Source organism: Tasmannia lanceolata, unplaced genomic scaffold (genome assembly GCF_043159265.1).
Source record: "Tasmannia lanceolata isolate RefF3 unplaced genomic scaffold, GAP_Taslan_0.1 ptg000006l, whole genome shotgun sequence".
NCBI lineage: Eukaryota > Viridiplantae > Streptophyta > Magnoliopsida > Canellales > Winteraceae > Tasmannia > Tasmannia lanceolata.
In genome coordinates this window covers 46351634-46374279 of record NW_027518683.1, presented here as the reverse complement: position 1 = coordinate 46374279, position 22646 = coordinate 46351634, and positions in this window count along the sequence as shown.

Below are 22646 nucleotides of genomic sequence, written 5' to 3'. Positions count from 1 at the left end.
GAATATATAATGGTAATGGAGATAATGGTGTTATTTTAAAGGGAAAAATGAAGTTAGTGGAAATGGTAGAGAAAGTTAAGTCATGCTAATGGTGAGTCCCACATCAGCGGGTTCCGCACAAGCGGGTCCCACATCAGCGGGCCCTACACAAGCGGGTCCCACATCAGCGGGTCCCACACAAACGGGTACAAATTCTCCCTAGTTTAGATTTTTCTGAATAATCCTTCTCAACATTTAGCGGGAAAATGCGAAACACGACGGAAATGACCAAAAATATTTAGAAATGTAACAAACGGATGCGGGAAAGAAAGACATTGGAAAACCGACGGAAAACAAACCCTAATTTCTTTATCGATTAAGGTAGAGCAAAATGGGGTGTCTACAGATGCCCCTCTTTGGTAGAGATGACGTAGTCATCGAATACCAAAGTCAAAATGACAGAGCCATTTTGCGTAGCTTTAATCGACAAAAGACTCTACACAAAACGGAGCCTAGACGCAAACATTTACTACCTAATGCAAGACCCTAAATGAAATCCTAGAATTAGAACATAATAAGAAATCCTGATGCGGTGCCGTTCACAAACGGGCAACGAGAGAATGAGATACCAGTTTCGAATGGATTCCGAAGAAGGAGGCCTTGCATTCGTACGGGGTCGAAAGGCTAAGAGACCGTATTTGTACGGTCTCCCAAAAGAATGAGCAGCCATATTTGTATGGATCCCAAAGAGAAATAAGAGACTATTTTAGAATAGACTGAGAAATGATGAGATACCGTATTTATACGGTACTAAAAAAGGAGTAAGAGACCATTTTCGAATGGACCTTGAGAGAATGAATCAACATATTTATATGAATTCCAAGGAAATGAGACATCACATTTGTATGATGCTCAAAGAAAATTAAGGGATCATTTTTTTTTTTAATGGACTTGGATAAGATGAAATACCATATTTATACGGATTCCAAAAAAATGATACATTACATTTGTATGATGTTCAAAGGGGATAAGAGACCATAGTTGTATGGACTTGAAGAGAATGAAATACCGTATTTTTACGGAGTTCCAAGGATATGGAGGTATCATATTTGTATGATGCTCAAAAGGGAATAAGAGACCATTTTTGAACGGACTCAGAATGAAATACAGCATTTTTACGGCTTCCAATGAGATGAGACATCATATTTGTATGATGTTCAAAGAGAAAAGACCATTTTCAAATGGACTCAGGGAGAATGAAATGACGTATTTATACGGATTTCAAGGAAATTAGACACCATATTCATATGATGTTCAAAGAGAAAAGACCATTTTCCAATGGATTCAGAGAATTTGAGCTTCGACAGAGATTATCAAAAAAAGGAAATTGAAATCTCCAATTAACAACTTTGGAAGCGAAGGATTCAATACTACTATGCAGCAAAGAACTTTCAAGGCTTGAATATGAGATGCCACTTCATTAGCAGCCTGCCCCAATTTGAGGCATTCTAACCTTCTTCCATTCATTGACCAGAGATCATTCTTTAGAGATTTTTCGCCATTCGCGGCAATCTCGCCTTTTTCCAGTTTCTCGGAACCTGTTAATAAACCTGCCTTCAGAGTGATTGCACCCTACAATTCTAAAAATAGAGTTCGTAAATTTGTCTAAAAAAATAAAAAATAAAAAAAAACAGAACCACAGACATTCGTAATAAAAAGACAAAATAAGAAAGATTACTCAAGTAATCCCGTGATGCTTCTGACTTATCAGTATTTTCTTTTGGGTTAGGCTAACCTCTTTTAAAGAATATTTCTCCATTGATAAACATCTTCACTTATTTTTAAGACAGTGATACTTCATATATCTTTCTATCAACTTTCGGATTGCTTTGAAATTAATGCCCCTAGTTTCAGGAATCATTATTATTAGCTTTGCCTGACCTACCGTGAGTTCAGAGATTGATATAATTCTTCTGGCGTGAACCCAATCTTACCACGACCAAGTCTTCCTTTTTAGATTTTCAACTTGGCGGACCGCTCAACCTTAACTTTTGCCTGAATCGTCTTTTTAGGTTTTCGACTCAGCAGGCCACCCCTTAACTTTTGCCTAAGCCGCCTTTTCAGGTTTTCAACTTAGCAGGGGAATGATCCTAAATTCTGCCTAGATTGCCTTTTCAGGTTTTCAATCTAGCGGATCTTCAAGCTCCATTTTCTTTTTCTTTTTCTTTTTTTTTTTACTTGAACACCAAAAGGACTTTAAGGTGAGGTAGGGCTTTTCAAAGAATGGCTTAAGGTTTTGCAAGAGTTTCGACCGAACCTGTGAACAGGTTGCCTACGTATCCCAGTGTAGGAATCAGGTCATGCGTAGTTTAGGGCGAATGCCCCTAGTATATTGGGTTTTGAAAGAAAATTTTATTTAGGCTCAAAAGGGTTTGCAAAATGTTATAAATTTTTTGATTTTAGGTTATGAATTTGGGATTTATTTGGCCAAAAGAAGGCCTTCTGGTGTTCAAGCATAGAACCTCTTGAGTTGATCAAGGTTTGTTGGTTCTGGTAATATTTCTCCATTTAAATTACGGAGCTTGACGGCTTTTCCGGGTAAGATTTGGTCCACAATGTATGGTCCTGACCAATTTGGTTTGAACTTGCCCCTTGGGTCAAACACTGGTGCTCGATTCTCTTTCAGAACCAGATTGCCTTCTTCTAAATCTCTGATTTTAACCTTTTTATTAAAAGCCCGGGCTATTCTGCGCTGATAACCCTGCACATGGTAAAGTGCTTTTAACCTCTTTTCATCTAGCATGTTCAGCTCTTTATATCTGGCGTCTGCCCATTCATTTTCTGGCAACTTGACTTCAGTCAATACTCGGAGCGAAGGTACACGGATCTCCACTGGTAGCACTGCTTCCATACCATAAACAAGAGAGTAAGGGGTTGCCCCAGTTGAAGCTCTAATTGATGTTCTGTAAGCCCACAATGCGTACGGCAACTTATTCGACCAATCCTTATAAGTTTCTGACATCTTGCTAATGATAGTCTTGACATTTTTGTTTGCAGCTTCCACCGCTCCATTTGTCTGCGGCCGATAAGGTGAAGATTTATGATGCTTAATCTTGAACTCTTCGCAAAGAGTGATAACTTCTTTCTTGAAATGAGATCCGTTATCTGAGATAAGTTCATGGGGAATTCCATATCTGCATATGATGTTGGTTCGTATGAATTTAGCAACTGATGCGGATGTAAGCTTTGCATAAGAAGCGGCCTCAACCCACTTAGTGAAGTAGTCAATTGCAACGAGTATGTACTCGTGACCACTAGATGACTTAGGGGAAATCTTGCCAATTATGTCAATTCCCCATACCGAAAACGGCCAAGGAGAAGTAAGAGAATGCAATTCGGTAGGTGGTACATGAATGAGATTCGCATGTATCTGACATTTATAGCATTTCTTCACAAATGTGTGACAATCTGCTTCCAATGTTGGCCAATAGTACCCCAGACGTAGGATCTTCTTTGACAGCATCCTCCCATTCATATGAGGTCCACACACCCCTTCATGAACATCTGCGAGAATTTCTTCTGCCTGATCTTCAGTGACACATAAGAGTTGGATTCCGTCGAAGGACCGTCGATACAGCTCTCCTCCACAAATGACAAAGTTAACTGTCAATCTCTGCAAAGTCCTTATCTCCTTATTCGACGCCTCATTGGGATGCCCCTGGCCCGAGATGTAGTTCTTTATGTCCGTATACCATGGTTTACCATCGGGACATCTTGCAGCTATCTCTATAGCATCAACATATGCAGGAGCCCATTGCTCTTGAACCGTGATGGGCCTCATCTTCATATTGTGAGGTATGTCAATCATAGAAGCTAACGTCGCTAAGGCATCGGCGAATCTATTCTTCAACCTTGGCAAATAACTGAAAGTGATGTGCTGGAATTGCTTAGCGAGAACATCCAAGTATTCATGATATGGCAGCAACTTTTCTTCTTTGGTTCTCCATTCTCCTTGGGTTTGGCAAATGATTAACATTGAATCTCCATATACGTCAAGATTCTCTATGCCTAAGGCCAATGCAGCCTCAAGCCCAACAATGCATGCTTCATACTCTGCCATATTGTTGGTGCAATTGAATTGTAACTTAACGGCAAGGGGAACATGCTCATTTCGAGGTGACACAAGCAATGCCCCTACTCCCTGTCCTGTTTGGTTTGCTGCTCCATCAAAATAGAGGGTCCAACCAGTTTCTGGATATTCATCTTCTACCATCATGATCTCTTCATCTGGGAACATCGTCTTGAAAGGCTGATTTTCTTCTTGGGGTGCTTCTGCCAATTGTTCAGCAATGGCTCGGCCCTTTACTGATTTTTGGGTTACATGGGTGATGTCAAATTCAGACAACAATAACAACCATCTGGCAGTCCTACCTGTCAGGGCTGGTTTTTCAAAGAGATATTTCAGAGGATCCATCCTTGATAGGAGCAAGACCTTATGTGATAAAAGGTAATGCCTGAGTCGCTGAGTAGCCCAAACCAAAGCTAAGCAGGTTTTTTCTAGGACAGTATACTTCTGTTCGTACTCCAACATCTTCTTACTAAGATAGTATACAGCCTTTTCATGCTTGGTTTCTGGATCTTGCTGTGCTAACATACAGCCCATTGTGGTTTCTGTTACTGACAAGTAAAGCAGCAATGGATGCCCCGGTATTACTGGTGCTACTATCGGTGGTTCAGACAAACTTTGCTTTATTTTCTCGAAGGCCTGTTGACATTCCGCCGTCCACTCTTTGGAAGAGTTTTTCTTTAATAGCTTGAAGATAGGTTCACAAGTTGAAGTCAGATGAGCGATGAATCGTCTTAGGAACTGTATCCTTCCTAGGAATCCCCGAATTTCCTTCTCGGTTCTAGGCGGCGGCATCTCCTGGATAGCCTTAATCTTCTGAGGATCCACCTCTATACCCCTTTGACTCACCATGAATCCTAACAACTTACCAGAGGTAACCCCGAATACACACTTGCTAGGATTCAGGCGAAGCTGGTATTTGAGTATTCTTTCAAAGAACTTCTTGAGGTTTGGGATGTGATCCCTCCTTTCCCTGGCCTTTACAATCATATCATCAACATAAACTTCGACTTCTCTATGTATCATGTCATGGAGTAAGGCTGTAGCTGCTCTTTGATATGTCGCACCAGCATTCTTAAGACCAAATGGCATTACCCGATAGCAATATGTCCCCCATTGTGTAATGAACGAGGTCTTAGCCATGTCCTCGGGTGCCATCTTAATTTGATTGTAGCCCGAGAAACCATCCATGAAAGATAGTAATTCATGCCCGGCCGTATTGTCCACCAAGATATCGATATGTGGTAGAGGGAAATCATCTTTTGGACTTGCCTTGTTCAAATCCCTGAAATCTACACACATTCTCACCTTTCCATCTTTCTTCGGTACAGGTACTATATTTGCGAGCCATTCTGGATATTCCACCACTTGCAGAAATCCAGCATTCAACTGCTTAGTAACCTCTTCTTCTACTTTCAGGACCCACTCAGGCTTCATTCTCCTTAGCTTCTGCTTTTTAGGTTTAATCCCAGGCAACAAAGGTAGCTTGTGTTGAACAATGTCTTCGCTCAACCCGGGCATATCTTTGTAGGACCAGGCAAAAACTTCTTTATATTCCTTAAGTAGGTTTATTAATTCATCGCGCTCTTCAGATGATAGAGTATTTCCAATTCGTATTTCCTGTATTAAATCTTCTGTTCCGATGTTTATAATTTCGATTTCATCTTTAAGAGGCTGGGCTCGGCGCTCCTCCTCTTGTTTGAGCATATGCTGTAATTCAAAGGGAGTTTCGTCGATCCCCTCTTCCTCGTCTGAGGAGGGAGTGTTATCATTATTATTAAAGTCAGAAGCAAACACAGAGACATACTGAGAATCAGATTTCATTGAATTGAAAGAAGTTACATCATTATCATTGGACTCATCGTGAACAGGCTCAGGATTCACATAGTAAATAAACTCAGAAAATGACTCGCCTGGACTAGGCACTGACACCGATTCACTCGACTTGACTAGACTTGACTTAGCAATATAATAAAGTGGAAAAACATCAGAACTCCAGTTTGAAAGATTTTCTGTTGCAGGTGCAATCTGACTCTGGGGTTCAGTAAAGGTATCATTACTCTGAATAACTGCCACCAGCACATCTTCACAATCTGTCTCTTCTTGTTCTTCAGAATAGTAATCAACATCAGGCACATTTTCTTCAAACAAAGATTCCAGCACATCTGGCTCAAGGTAGACTAACCAGTCCTCAACAGCTTTCTCAACATAATATATCGGCAGTTCTGTTTCTGGGAGAGCAAGGCCACTGAATATTTCAAAACCGGGTATCATGATCCCTGTCACTGAGTCATACCATGGTTCAGAAAACCCATAGTATGGAAAGGTCTCACCTTCTTTGATAAAATGACCATTCATTGATAAGGGATATGGAGCCATTAGGAGTACCCTTCCGGTGCGGCGGATTTCTTCCTTCAATTTCAACAATTCTTTCATGGATTCCTCCTCCTCCTCAGTAGGTATATACCCTAGACCGAAAACTCCAGAGTTTGCTTTGATTGGGCGCCAATGAGACGCTTTGCTTGGATCACGGCCTAAATTCATACCCGGAAAGTAGTTCATTTTTCTCATCATCTTGGCAACCACAGGACTGATGGCAAAAGGCAAATACAACTCCTCCCGAGAGGCATCTTCATAGGAAATAGCAGTAACATCGAATGTGAAACCATTCAAGTTGTAATCATCTGCTTTTGTAACTGGAAGGATCCGAGTTTCTCCTGTTATCTGCCCTATTTCTGGCTCTTCGTCGCCTCTGACAGTGATCAATTTTCCTTCTTTAATGAACTTCAGTTTTTGATGAAGGGTTGAGGCAACAACACCTTCCTTATGCAACCAGGGTCGTCCCAGAAGTATATTGAACGAGGCCTTGATATCAATAACTTGAAATTCCACCTCAAATTCTTGACCGCCTATAACGATCCTGGTGGTAAGGACTCCGACCACATTTCTGCGGGTATTGTCATATGCGAGGATACCAAGGGTTGATTCGGCAAAATCAGTGGGACCGAAACCCAAGGTAATGGCAGTTCTTAATGGACATACATTCAACGCGGATCCATTATCTACCAGCACAGACGGTACTTTCTTGCCTTCGCAAACAACAGTGACATGAAGAGCTCTAGCATGATTCCGACCTTGAGGAGGCAGCTCCTGGTCTGAGAAACTAATGGCCCTGGTGGCGTGTGTCAGAGCGACAACTTCAGCTAGTTGCTCTGGAGATATTTCTGAGGACACCTGTGTGGTATTCAGTTCTTTCAACACAGCCTCTCTGTGTTTCTTCGATGCTATCAACAACCCCCAAACAGATATGACAGCCTGAGTTTTCTTCAACTGCTGAACAACTTCATCATCTGGGTCCTTCACGTATTGCGGCTCCTCTCCTCGAGCCAATGCCCCTGGATTTTCGACTCTTAATTCAGCAGGTTTGAAAATTCTTCCACCCCTTGTCACATGTCTGACTTCATCCAATTCTGGCTCACCATAGGTGATAATTTGAGGGACTTGTGGCTCATAGGTGATTACCAAGGGAGGTACAGACTCCCTCAGGTATGATTCATCACAGAAGATGATTTCGGGTTCAGAAATGGGTTCTAAAGCACATATGAGGGTGAGAGGGTCAAACTCAGGATCTCCTATGGTTATGGCATTAACGGCAGCGGGAGGATTAGCATGACCAGGTAGCGGGTTTTGGGTAACATTGGGTCTTGGTTGGAATGCAATGACTTTCTCATCAATAAGTTTCTGGATTCTGAATTTCAAGGCGATGCAATTGTCTGTAAGATGACCAGGACCCCTGTGATACTCACAGTGTAGGTCGGCTCGCCAATTGGCAGGTAAAGGATTGGGGGGAGGCCGGGTGGCAGGTAGGGTTATGCGACCTGAAGCCAGACACTGCTTAAGCACCTCCGAAGATGGAATGGGAAGAGGAGTAAATTCTACCCGGGCTTGTTGCCGAGGTGCGGTCGCAGGTTGAGCATAGTCCATTACTAGAGGTTCCTGGGATTTAGAGGATTGAGCATTGGAATGGGAGATACTACTGACTTGGGCTGGTGGGGATTTTTTGAAATCTCTAGGATTTGGTTTGCTACGGTTGAATACACCTTGAGCCATAGCCTCCTCTATCTGGGTGCCAGCCACAATGAAGTGTTTGAAGTCTGGATAGTATTGCAATGACATGTGATACTGGAGCTGGGGGGAAATATTTTTCATGATTATCTGGACTTGCTCCTCCTCAGACGGGCGCTCCATCATCTGAGCTGCTATTCTCCTCCATCTTTTCACAAAAATCAGAAAGGATTCTCTCGAGTCTTGTTTTGTTCTCTCTAAATCCTTTCTGGTGATTTCTGTCCCATCATCATATTTGAACTGCCTGATGAATTGCTCGCCGATATCCTTCCATGTCCTGTAACGAGTCTTGTCCAAGACCATGAACCATCTCCTAGCAACCTTGGTTAGGGAAACTGGGAACAATTGAGCCATTTGCTCAGGAGATAAGCCTTGAGGCTGACACATGATGGTGAACATTTGTAAATGTGTGATTGGACAACCCACACCATCATATTTGTCGAAATCGGGCATTTGAAAATTAGCAGGAAGGCGGATTTCGGGAAATAGAGTAAGATCACTGGGATTGAAACTACCCTGGTCTTGAAACTGAATGTCTTGAACTTTTCTGGTAAGAGTCTCTAATTTCTCCATAACAGACTTATCAACCATGGACTGAGAAGGTCTACTACGATTCTCGCTATACTGCTCTTTTTCCAAATCTTCTTCGGTTTTATCATGGATATTGATGAACACTGGCTGGACAGGTGCTGCTGAAGTAGCTGCTTGGTGCACAGGCCCTTTATCCTTGGACAACGATTGTCCGAACTTCTCAGAAAGTTGAGCCTTGATAACTTGGTTCTCTTCCTTGAGTTCTTGAAGCTGCCGGAGAATCAAGGTAAGAGTATCGGTGATAGCAGCGAGTGGAGGACTGTCCTGGTTTTCTGCCATTTGTGAGGATGAGGACGGGAAAGAATGAGATGCTGGGGTTCTCAGAGAAGGTGGCGGGGATACAGATTTCCTCTGTAATCGAGAAGAGACCCGAACCCAAGGAGTATTAGGGTTAGCTATGGTGTCTACGGCCCTGTAATATTTGAAAGACATATTTAAAATCAGAAAGAAGTAGACACTGATGTATGCATAGACGAAGATACTGAAAGAAAAAGGTGAACTTTTATTGATAGATCATTAAAGCTTGAGTACATGGTTCGATCTTTCAAAGATAGACTGATAAGAGAAAACATGACATTAAGCACTCTTTCTAGACTTCTTCTTTGGACGACTATCTTCCTCAACTGACTCCTTGAAAGATTTGATGACTCGAACATCCCAAGCAGATGAAACGGCTTTGACAATCTTGGGCTTGAGATCCTCAGGCGGATAGAAATGACGAAGGGGAGGCACAATGGATTGCTCCCTTCCATACTGACGCTGAATCCTGGCAGGAATATAAAAGGAAGTCTTTTTGAGGCCAAGAAGGCGAACGTAGTTAGCTTCTCCAGTATTGAAGACAGCTTCTTGGATTCCAGGGATTTGCCAATAAATCTGATCTTCATGGCGAGAACTCAACCACTCAGCCCAATCGCCTTTATGATTGAAAGAAACATCATGACGCCATTCACTGAAGGTGTATAACGTATGATCAAAATGCACAGGAGCTGCAATTTTTAGCTTGTGGCATAACCACACGTGAAGTAATGCAGGACATCCTGAGAAGGACCCAACAAAAGATCGAACATAAGAGCCTGGACCTGAGCTGGCACGAAGACGAGCCATCTCATCCAATCCATTGAAGGTTTCTGCAAGCATAGTAGGAATTGGATTGGCGCCACGATCCATCTGATCAACGAGGTCCAAGAGAACAGCTGACGCACAGCGAGAAGGCTGGACAGTGAGGAACCTAGCAAAGGAGCAGAATCTCAGAGCGCGACCTCGGGCTTTTTGAATATCAACAGCACCAATATGCCCAACAGGAGGGTAAATGTCAATCAGTTGTTGCATGGACACTTCCTGGTCTTTGATGAAAGAGTTCATGGATTCATCTGGATTATTCATCAAGCGAAGGAACAAAGGACGATAATCCGACACGTAAGATGGCTTCACCAGAGGGCCATCTACAGGATATTCCAATAAGGCACACCATTCTTCAAAGGTGGGACACATTTCTTGGTTGCCAAAACGGAAGACATGATGATCGGGATCCCAACACTCTGATGCAGCATAGAGTAATCCCCAATCGAGCTTGATGGTGGCCACGTAACCGAAGAGATTTTTCTCTTGCTCACTTATGGCATAGATATGGGATTCTCTTAATGTACCACGGATCCAATCAAGAATTGTACGAGTAGACATGGTGTCTGTAAGCCAGGAGAAAGGATACAGGGATAATCAGGATTACATGAACATGAGATTAGGATGAGTTCCTACCAATATAAAGGAAGTATGGATACTCGATCGAATCAGATAATATAAGATTAAAAATCGTACGATCGAGATGAGATGAGATAGCATAAGATTGCTTTCAACGGATGGATCATGAATGACTAATCCTATGAGATCTTTGGAAATGAATGGGATTTAAATCCTAACCCCAAAGGGAAAGTTTTTTAATCTTTGCACATTTTATCAGTGTTACCTGAAGGCATCAACCCTAATCCTAATCTAGCGGAGTGGAGAGAGGATCTCGACTCATGACTTTGTTTGTGTACCTAGGACCGATCGTAGCCATTAGAAGATGGTCTACGGCCTAATCTAGACACAAATAGGTAGGATATCCTAAACTAGGCTCACACACGTGATGCACATGTGTTCGTATACTACATGCATGTGTGGGTTAATCTAGGGGTAAGGCCAAGAGTTCCCTTAGCGCGAATCCCTGTTCGATATACTGTACCAGTGTCCGGCGTATCAGTACGTGAACAAGAGATCCGTTTACGTACCATAAAGGTACTAGGCTAAGGGTGGAATGCTTCTCTAGCACAGAGGCACCAGGTGATGAAATCCCAGTCAACCATGCTAGATAACACTCCGGGTTCCTAAAATAGGACGTGTGTGCATGTGAGATGCAGGGGTTTAGATGAAAGTGATGTAAGTGTGTGCAATAAGTTCGCGCAATCTATGATGCCTTCAGGTTTTGTTAGATTAAGTTTGAGTATATGTGATGAGAAAATAAAGCATACAAACTAATCTAACAAGCATAAAAGAGATAGAGTTTTCATGAGCCAGTTAAAATAGATTCAAATGAGTTATCCTTTGGAATTGTAATGAAGTTAGGTGTTCCCCAGCAGAGTCGCCAGACTGTGGGACATGATCCCGCGAGAGGGGCGTGGGGCGCGAGCCGCCGCGCGCTCTCCTTTGGTCTCTCGTTCCCACGCGATTGGCGTGTGCATTTTAATATTGATTTGAATTCGTCTTTCCTGTGGACTTGGGATCACTAAGGCAATCCGAATTCCACACGAAAGAGACTGACAGAGTCGCCACCTAGATGTGGGATCTAGGACCCATAATTAACCAGAAATCTAGACTCGCTACCTGGTTACGAGAATGGAAGGTATGGGGAGTTATCCACCACATGCACCATTCTTGTCCGATAATCGGTCTTCGATTCCAAAAGCTAACTCTTTTAAATTTATTTTAAATGGCTCATTCAACTCTATGTTAATGTGCGAACTAAGTGACATGCATCCTAGAATCTAATTTCAATGTGAATCCTAGATGTGTATCTTGATTTATTAATTTGTCTGGATTCATTCTAAGTGAAAGTTCTCCTAGAATTCTAATTTCATGGAAAACCCTAACTGATTTGATTAAGTATTTACAAGAAAATTAATATACAAAACACCACAATTTGTTGTGGTGCCGACTCGCGGGTGGTATGCCGTCAGACATCCAAGCTGCCTACGTACCCAAGCCTCACTGGGATCAGAGTCGACGTAGTTCGGTGCACCTAAGCTAAGCTACTTATGCCTAACTCAACTAGGACACCGACTTAAACGGATTTGACTGTTTCAACAGTTTTAAAAGTAGTTATTTAATTCAAGTTGAGGATTTTATTATCTTAGGATTTCATCTAAGATGCTGTATGATTCTTATCTAAATGCAAGTTGTTCCTTAGACTAATGCAGGTTTGCCTACACCCTAGTTTACTAGGCTTGTCTTAAGGAAAGATTGGGTGACTAGTGTAACTAGACCTATGGTACGGTTGCTATTCATAGCAAGCGTCCGTGATGAGGCTGGACTCCTAACTCTAGGACTCCCTAAAACTTAGGACACGGCACGACACCAGTGTTCCTAAATTGGGCTCTAATGGTTCTTAGATTGGAGACCATAATCCAATGGTTCCGAAAGACACAAGATAAATCGATTTAAGTTCTCGAGGTTAATGAGTTTCAGATTTCGAAGATTTTCAGTTTCTAGACATTTAAGGATTACCAATGGTTCTAGGGTTCACCAATTTCGGCCTTGAATGGCATCCAAAGGAGGGAATCGTGCGCTCTTTCCTTGTGCAATTTAATACTTAGGTTATAGCATCTTATTGCCTGGCAGAATCTCAGGATTTCCGTGGACAATAACCTCGGAGCCAACAACATGCTATAACTTAAATATTCAAATTGTCAAAGATCAAGTTGCAATTGGGATACGATTATGGATGCACTGGCCATTTTTCCAGGAAAATCTAAAGATCCTAAAATTTCTGTTTCAATGGATTAAGGAGTGAACATGTGACAGAATTTTAAAGTTCTTTAGGAATTTTTATATGATTTTCAATTAATTTCGAATTTTCCATGGATTTTATCAATTTTAAGCATATGAGCGGTTTTACAAGTGAAATTGTTGCAAATAAATTCGAAATGATTTGAAATTTCTACAGCAGCAAGATGAAAATGTATGTAGCTTACAGGATGAGTTTTGCATATTTTTACATTAAATTCACATTTAATCTTGATTAAACCATTAAATGTCCAGATTGTACAATTAACACATAAACTAGTAGAAATATAACTTTAAATTCTATGAAATTTCTATAGAAATACTATATGAATCAAAATAGCATGCAGTGAGATTTTCATGAATTTTAGAAATTATTTACTACCAATTTCGGATTTTACAATTTCCAGACCAGATTATAAATTAACACTACATCCCATATTAAAACAGATCCAAATCACTTGAAACATTTACAGTAACTAGAAATGGGAGATTGAAGACTACTGTAAAAATTTTAAGAATTTTAGTTGTGATCTGATGTCAGTAACAATTCCTCCAAAAGCTGGTAAATTTCAAAGAAAGCATAAAATAATATACCAAAAAAATTCTCAAAATTCTCAAAATTTCATGGTAGAATGTACTGGTATCATATTAGTTTCCCACGAAATTTCATTAATTTTGGAATTCATTTAGTATATATTTTATTTTCGAAACACTCATGGAGATCATGATTTTGAGCATACATATTTAATTTTCAACTAAATCCAATTAAATACTAAAAATCATGCAAATATACCAAATAATTCTAGAAAAATCTAAAAATTAAGTACCTACCTGTGATCGAAATCCTCGCCGAATCCGAGAGCCGAAAAATTCGAAAATCGCACCGCCGCTTGATCCGCTTCCGCTTTCTTTCTTTTTTTCTTTGTTTTATTTTCTTTTATATTTTTTTTTATATGGAACAAGGGAGAGAGATGGGGAGAAACAAATAAGGAGAGAAAGTAGATAATGATAGTGTGAGAGTGAGAGAGTGAGAGATATTGAGGGAGAGAAAGAGAAAACTATCCAAAAACAATGTGTTGTTTTTCTTTTTTTTTCTTCCTCTCATCACCTCTCTTTATATAGTGAAAAACTTAGTGGAGAGGTGGAAATAAACAATGAGAATGGTGGGTGTGGTGGAGAATAATGGAAATAAACAATGAGAATGGTGGGTGTGGTGGAGAATAATGGAATATATAATGGTAATGGTGGGAATTGTGGTGGGGAATAATGGAATATATAATGTGAATGGTGGGTGTGGTGGAGAATAATGGAAATAAACAATGGTAATTGTGGGAATGGTGGTGGGAATAATGGAATATATAATGGTAATGGTGGGAATGGTGGTGGGAATAATGGAATATATAATGGTAATGGTGGGAATGGTGGTGGGGATAATGGAATATATAATGGTAATGGTGGGAATGGTGGTGGGAATAATGGAATATATAATGGTAATGGTGGGAATGGTGGTGGGGATAATGGAATATATAATGGTAATGGAGATAATGGTGTTATTTTAAAGGGAAAAATGAAGTTAGTGGAAATGGTAGAGAAAGTTAAGTCATGCTAATGGTGAGTCCCACATCAGCGGGTTCCGCACAAGCGGGTCCCACATCAGCGGGCCCTACACAAGCGGGTCCCACATCAGCGGGTCCCACACAAACGGGTACAAATTCTCCCTAGTTTAGATTTTTCTGAATAATCCTTCTCAACATTTAGCGGGAAAATGCGAAACACGACGGAAATGACCAAAAATATTTAGAAATGTAACAAACGGATGCGGGAAAGAAAGACATTGGAAAACCGACGGAAAACAAACCCTAATTTCTTTATCGATTAAGGTAGAGCAAAATGGGGTGTCTACAGATGCCCCTCTTTGGTAGAGATGACGTAGTCATCGAATACCAAAGTCAAAATGACAGAGCCATTTTGCGTAGCTTTAATCGACAAAAGACTCTACACAAAACGGAGCCTAGACGCAAACATTTACTACCTAATGCAAGACCCTAAATGAAATCCTAGAATTAGAACATAATAAGAAATCCTGATGCGGTGCCGTTCACAAACGGGCAACGAGAGAATGAGATACCAGTTTCGAATGGATTCCGAAGAAGGAGGCCTTGCATTCGTACGGGGTCGAAAGGCTAAGAGACCGTATTTGTACGGTCTCCCAAAAGAATGAGCAGCCATATTTGTATGGATCCCAAAGAGAAATAAGAGACTATTTTAGAATAGACTGAGAAATGATGAGATACCGTATTTATACGGTACTAAAAAAGGAGTAAGAGACCATTTTCGAATGGACCTTGAGAGAATGAATCAACATATTTATATGAATTCCAAGGAAATGAGACATCACATTTGTATGATGCTCAAAGAAAATTAAGGGATCATTTTTTTTTTTAATGGACTTGGATAAGATGAAATACCATATTTATACGGATTCCAAAAAAATGATACATTACATTTGTATGATGTTCAAAGGGGATAAGAGACCATAGTTGTATGGACTTGAAGAGAATGAAATACCGTATTTTTACGGAGTTCCAAGGATATGGAGGTATCATATTTGTATGATGCTCAAAAGGGAATAAGAGACCATTTTTGAACGGACTCAGAATGAAATACAGCATTTTTACGGCTTCCAATGAGATGAGACATCATATTTGTATGATGTTCAAAGAGAAAAGACCATTTTCAAATGGACTCAGGGAGAATGAAATGACGTATTTATACGGATTTCAAGGAAATTAGACACCATATTCATATGATGTTCAAAGAGAAAAGACCATTTTCCAATGGATTCAGAGAATTTGAGCTTCGACAGAGATTATCAAAAAAAGGAAATTGAAATCTCCAATTAACAACTTTGGAAGCGAAGGATTCAATACTACTATGCAGCAAAGAACTTTCAAGGCTTGAATATGAGATGCCACTTCATTAGCAGCCTGCCCCAATTTGAGGCATTCTAACCTTCTTCCATTCATTGACCAGAGATCATTCTTTAGAGATTTTTCGCCATTCGCGGCAATCTCGCCTTTTTCCAGTTTCTCGGAACCTGTTAATAAACCTGCCTTCAGAGTGATTGCACCCTACAATTCTAAAAATAGAGTTCGTAAATTTGTCTAAAAAAATAAAAAATAAAAAAAAACAGAACCACAGACATTCGTAATAAAAAGACAAAATAAGAAAGATTACTCAAGTAATCCCGTGATGCTTCTGACTTATCAGTATTTTCTTTTGGGTTAGGCTAACCTCTTTTAAAGAATATTTCTCCATTGATAAACATCTTCACTTATTTTTAAGACAGTGATACTTCATATATCTTTCTATCAACTTTCGGATTGCTTTGAAATTAATGCCCCTAGTTTCAGGAATCATTATTATTAGCTTTGCCTGACCTACCGTGAGTTCAGAGATTGATATAATTCTTCTGGCGTGAACCCAATCTTACCACGACCAAGTCTTCCTTTTTAGATTTTCAACTTGGCGGACCGCTCAACCTTAACTTTTGCCTGAATCGTCTTTTTAGGTTTTCGACTCAGCAGGCCACCCCTTAACTTTTGCCTAAGCCGCCTTTTCAGGTTTTCAACTTAGCAGGGGAATGATCCTAAATTCTGCCTAGATTGCCTTTTCAGGTTTTCAATCTAGCGGATCTTCAAGCTCCATTTTCTTTTTCTTTTTCTTTTTTTTTTTACTTGAACACCAAAAGGACTTTAAGGTGAGGTAGGGCTTTTCAAAGAATGGCTTAAGGTTTTGCAAGAGTTTCGACCGAACCTGTGAACAGGTTGCCTACGTATCCCAGTGTAGGAATCAGGTCATGCGTAGTTTAGGGCGAATGCCCCTAGTATATTGGGTTTTGAAAGAAAATTTTATTTAGGCTCAAAAGGGTTTGCAAAATGTTATAAATTTTTTGATTTTAGGTTATGAATTTGGGATTTATTTGGCCAAAAGAAGGCCTTCTGGTGTTCAAGCATAGAACCTCTTGAGTTGATCAAGGTTTGTTGGTTCTGGTAATATTTCTCCATTTAAATTACGGAGCTTGACGGCTTTTCCGGGTAAGATTTGGTCCACAATGTATGGTCCTGACCAATTTGGTTTGAACTTGCCCCTTGGGTCAAACACTGGTGCTCGATTCTCTTTCAGAACCAGATTGCCTTCTTCTAAATCTCTGATTTTAACCTTTTTATTAAAAGCCCGGGCTATTCTGCGCTGATAACCCTGCACATGGTAAAGTGCTTTTAACCTCTTTTCATCTAGCATGTTCAGCTCTTTATATCTGGCGTCTGCCCATTCATTTTCTGGCAACTTGACTTCAGTCAATACTCGGAGCGAAGGTACACGGATCTCCACTGGTAGCACTGCTTCCATACCATAAACAAGAGAGTAAGGGGTTGCCCCAGTTGAAGCTCTAATTGATGTTCTGTAAGCCCACAATGCGTACGGCAACTTATTCGACCAATCCTTATAAGTTTCTGACATCTTGCTAATGATAGTCTTGACATTTTTGTTTGCAGCTTCCACCGCTCCATTTGTCTGCGGCCGATAAGGTGAAGATTTATGATGCTTAATCTTGAACTCTTCGCAAAGAGTGATAACTTCTTTCTTGAAATGAGATCCGTTATCTGAGATAAGTTCATGGGGAATTCCATATCTGCATATGATGTTGGTTCGTATGAATTTAGCAACTGATGCGGATGTAAGCTTTGCATAAGAAGCGGCCTCAACCCACTTAGTGAAGTAGTCAATTGCAACGAGTATGTACTCGTGACCACTAGATGACTTAGGGGAAATCTTGCCAATTATGTCAATTCCCCATACCGAAAACGGCCAAGGAGAAGTAAGAGAATGCAATTCGGTAGGTGGTACATGAATGAGATTCGCATGTATCTGACATTTATAGCATTTCTTCACAAATGTGTGACAATCTGCTTCCAATGTTGGCCAATAGTACCCCAGACGTAGGATCTTCTTTGACAGCATCCTCCCATTCATATGAGGTCCACACACCCCTTCATGAACATCTGCGAGAATTTCTTCTGCCTGATCTTCAGTGACACATAAGAGTTGGATTCCGTCGAAGGACCGTCGATACAGCTCTCCTCCACAAATGACAAAGTTAACTGTCAATCTCTGCAAAGTCCTTATCTCCTTATTCGACGCCTCATTGGGATGCCCCTGGCCCGAGATGTAGTTCTTTATGTCCGTATACCATGGTTTACCATCGGGACATCTTGCAGCTATCTCTATAGCATCAACATATGCAGGAGCCCATTGCTCTTGAACCGTGATGGGCCTCATCTTCATATTGTGAGGTATGTCAATCATAGAAGCTAACGTCGCTAAGGCATCGGCGAATCTATTCTTCAACCTTGGCAAATAACTGAAAGTGATGTGCTGGAATTGCTTAGCGAGAACATCCAAGTATTCATGATATGGCAGCAACTTTTCTTCTTTGGTTCTCCATTCTCCTTGGGTTTGGCAAATGATTAACATTGAATCTCCATATACGTCAAGATTCTCTATGCCTAAGGCCAATGCAGCCTCAAGCCCAACAATGCATGCTTCATACTCTGCCATATTGTTGGTGCAATTGAATTGTAACTTAACGGCAAGGGGAACATGCTCATTTCGAGGTGACACAAGCAATGCCCCTACTCCCTGTCCTGTTTGGTTTGCTGCTCCATCAAAATAGAGGGTCCAACCAGTTTCTGGATATTCATCTTCTACCATCATGATCTCTTCATCTGGGAACATCGTCTTGAAAGGCTGATTTTCTTCTTGGGGTGCTTCTGCCAATTGTTCAGCAATGGCTCGGCCCTTTACTGATTTTTGGGTTACATGGGTGATGTCAAATTCAGACAACAATAACAACCATCTGGCAGTCCTACCTGTCAGGGCTGGTTTTTCAAAGAGATATTTCAGAGGATCCATCCTTGATAGGAGCAAGACCTTATGTGATAAAAGGTAATGCCTGAGTCGCTGAGTAGCCCAAACCAAAGCTAAGCAGGTTTTTTCTAGGACAGTATACTTCTGTTCGTACTCCAACATCTTCTTACTAAGATAGTATACAGCCTTTTCATGCTTGGTTTCTGGATCTTGCTGTGCTAACATACAGCCCATTGTGGTTTCTGTTACTGACAAGTAAAGCAGCAATGGATGCCCCGGTATTACTGGTGCTACTATCGGTGGTTCAGACAAACTTTGCTTTATTTTCTCGAAGGCCTGTTGACATTCCGCCGTCCACTCTTTGGAAGAGTTTTTCTTTAATAGCTTGAAGATAGGTTCACAAGTTGAAGTCAGATGAGCGATGAATCGTCTTAGGAACTGTATCCTTCCTAGGAATCCCCGAATTTCCTTCTCGGTTCTAGGCGGCGGCATCTCCTGGATAGCCTTAATCTTCTGAGGATCCACCTCTATACCCCTTTGACTCACCATGAATCCTAACAACTTACCAGAGGTAACCCCGAATACACACTTGCTAGGATTCAGGCGAAGCTGGTATTTGAGTATTCTTTCAAAGAACTTCTTGAGGTTTGGGATGTGATCCCTCCTTTCCCTGGCCTTTACAATCATATCATCAACATAAACTTCGACTTCTCTATGTATCATGTCATGGAGTAAGGCTGTAGCTGCTCTTTGATATGTCGCACCAGCATTCTTAAGACCAAATGGCATTACCCGATAGCAATATGTCCCCCATTGTGTAATGAACGAGGTCTTAGCCATGTCCTCGGGTGCCATCTTAATTTGATTGTAGCCCGAGAAACCATCCATGAAAGATAGTAATTCATGCCCGGCCGTATTGTCCACCAAGATATCGATATGTGGTAGAGGGAAATCATCTTTTGGACTTGCCTTGTTCAAATCCCTGAAATCTACACACATTCTCACCTTTCCATCTTTCTTCGGTACAGGTACTATATTTGCGAGCCATTCTGGATATTCCACCACTTGCAGAAATCCAGCATTCAACTGCTTAGTAACCTCTTCTTCTACTTTCAGGACCCACTCAGGCTTCATTCTCCTTAGCTTCTGCTTTTTAGGTTTAATCCCAGGCAACAAAGGTAGCTTGTGTTGAACAATGTCTTCGCTCAACCCGGGCATATCTTTGTAGGACCAGGCAAAAACTTCTTTATATTCCTTAAGTAGGTTTATTAATTCATCGCGCTCTTCAGATGATAGAGTATTTCCAATTCGTATTTCCTGTATTAAATCTTCTGTTCCGATGTTTATAATTTCGATTTCATCTTTAAGAGGCTGGGCTCGGCGCTCCTCCTCTTGTTTGAGCATATGCTGTAATTCAAAGGGAGTTTCGTCGATCCCCTCTTCCTCGTCTGAGGAGGGAGTGTTATCATTATTATTAAAGTCAGAAGCAAACACAGAGACATACTGAGAATCAGATTTCATTGAATTGAAAGAAGTTACATCATTATCATTGGACTCATCCTGAACAGGCTCAGGATTCACATAGTAAATAAACTCAGAAAATGACTCGCCTGGACTAGGCACTGACACCGATTCACTCGACTTGACTAGACTTGACTTAGCAATATAATAAAGTGGAAAAACATCAGAACTCCAGTTTGAAAGATTTTCTGTTGCAGGTGCAATCTGACTCTGGGGTTCAGTAAAGGTATCATTACTCTGAATAACTGCCACCAGCACATCTTCACAATCTGTCTCTTCTTGTTCTTCAGAATAGTAATCAACATCAGGCACATTTTCTTCAAACAAAGATTCCAGCACATCTGGCTCAAGGTAGACTAACCAGTCCTCAACAGCTTTCTCAACATAATATATCGGCAGTTCTGTTTCTGGGAGAGCAAGGCCACTGAATATTTCAAAACCGGGTATCATGATCCCTGTCACTGAGTCATACCATGGTTCAGAAAACCCATAGTATGGAAAGGTCTCACCTTCTTTGATAAAATGACCATTCATTGATAAGGGATATGGAGCCATTAGGAGTACCCTTCCGGTGCGGCGGATTTCTTCCTTCAATTTCAACAATTCTTTCATGGATTCCTCCTCCTCCTCAGTAGGTATATACCCTAGACCGAAAACTCCAGAGTTTGCTTTGATTGGGCGCCAATGAGACGCTTTGCTTGGATCACGGCCTAAATTCATACCCGGAAAGTAGTTCATTTTTCTCATCATCTTGGCAACCACAGGACTGATGGCAAAAGGCAAATACAACTCCTCCCGAGAGGCATCTTCATAGGAAATAGCAGTAACATCGAATGTGAAACCATTCAAGTTGTAATCATCTGCTTTTGTAACTGGAAGGATCCGAGTTTCTCCTGTTATCTGCCCTATTTCTGGCTCTTCGTCGCCTCTGACAGTGATCAATTTTCCTTCTTTAATGAACTTCAGTTTTTGATGAAGGGTTGAGGCAACAACACCTTCCTTATGCAACCAGGGTCGTCCCAGAAGTATATTGAACGAGGCCTTGATATCAATAACTTGAAATTCCACCTCAAATTCTTGACCGCCTATAACGATCCTGGTGGTAAGGACTCCGACCACATTTCTGCGGGTATTGTCATATGCGAGGATACCAAGGGTTGATTCGGCAAAATCAGTGGGACCGAAACCCAAGGTAATGGCAGTTCTTAATGGACATACATTCAACGCGGATCCATTATCTACCAGCACAGACGGTACTTTCTTGCCTTCGCAAACAACAGTGACATGAAGAGCTCTAGCATGATTCCGACCTTGAGGAGGCAGCTCCTGGTCTGAGAAACTAATGGCCCTGGTGGCGTGTGTCAGAGCGACAACTTCAGCTAGTTGCTCTGGAGATATTTCTGAGGACACCTGTGTGGTATTCAGTTCTTTCAACACAGCCTCTCTGTGTTTCTTCGATGCTATCAACAACCCCCAAACAGATATGACAGCCTGAGTTTTCTTCAACTGCTGAACAACTTCATCATCTGGGTCCTTCACGTATTGCGGCTCCTCTCCTCGAGCCAATGCCCCTGGATTTTCGACTCTTAATTCAGCAGGTTTGAAAATTCTTCCACCCCTTGTCACATGTCTGACTTCATCCAATTCTGGCTCACCATAGGTGATAATTTGAGGGACTTGTGGCTCATAGGTGATTACCAAGGGAGGTACAGACTCCCTCAGGTATGATTCATCACAGAAGATGATTTCGGGTTCAGAAATGGGTTCTAAAGCACATATGAGGGTGAGAGGGTCAAACTCAGGATCTCCTATGGTTATGGCATTAACGGCAGCGGGAGGATTAGCATGACCAGGTAGCGGGTTTTGGGTAACATTGGGTCTTGGTTGGAATGCAATGACTTTCTCATCAATAAGTTTCTGGATTCTGAATTTCAAGGCGATGCAATTGTCTGTAAGATGACCAGGACCCCTGTGATACTCACAGTGTAGGTCGGCTCGCCAATTGGCAGGTAAAGGATTGGGGGGAGGCCGGGTGGCAGGTAGGGTTATGCGACCTGAAGCCAGACACTGCTTAAGCACCTCCGAAGATGGAATGGGAAGAGGAGTAAATTCTACCCGGGCTTGTTGCCGAGGTGCGGTCGCAGGTTGAGCATAGTCCATTACTAGAGGTTCCTGGGATTTAGAGGATTGAGCATTGGAATGGGAGATACTACTGACTTGGGCTGGTGGGGATTTTTTGAAATCTCTAGGATTTGGTTTGCTACGGTTGAATACACCTTGAGCCATAGCCTCCTCTATCTGGGTGCCAGCCACAATGAAGTGTTTGAAGTCTGGATAG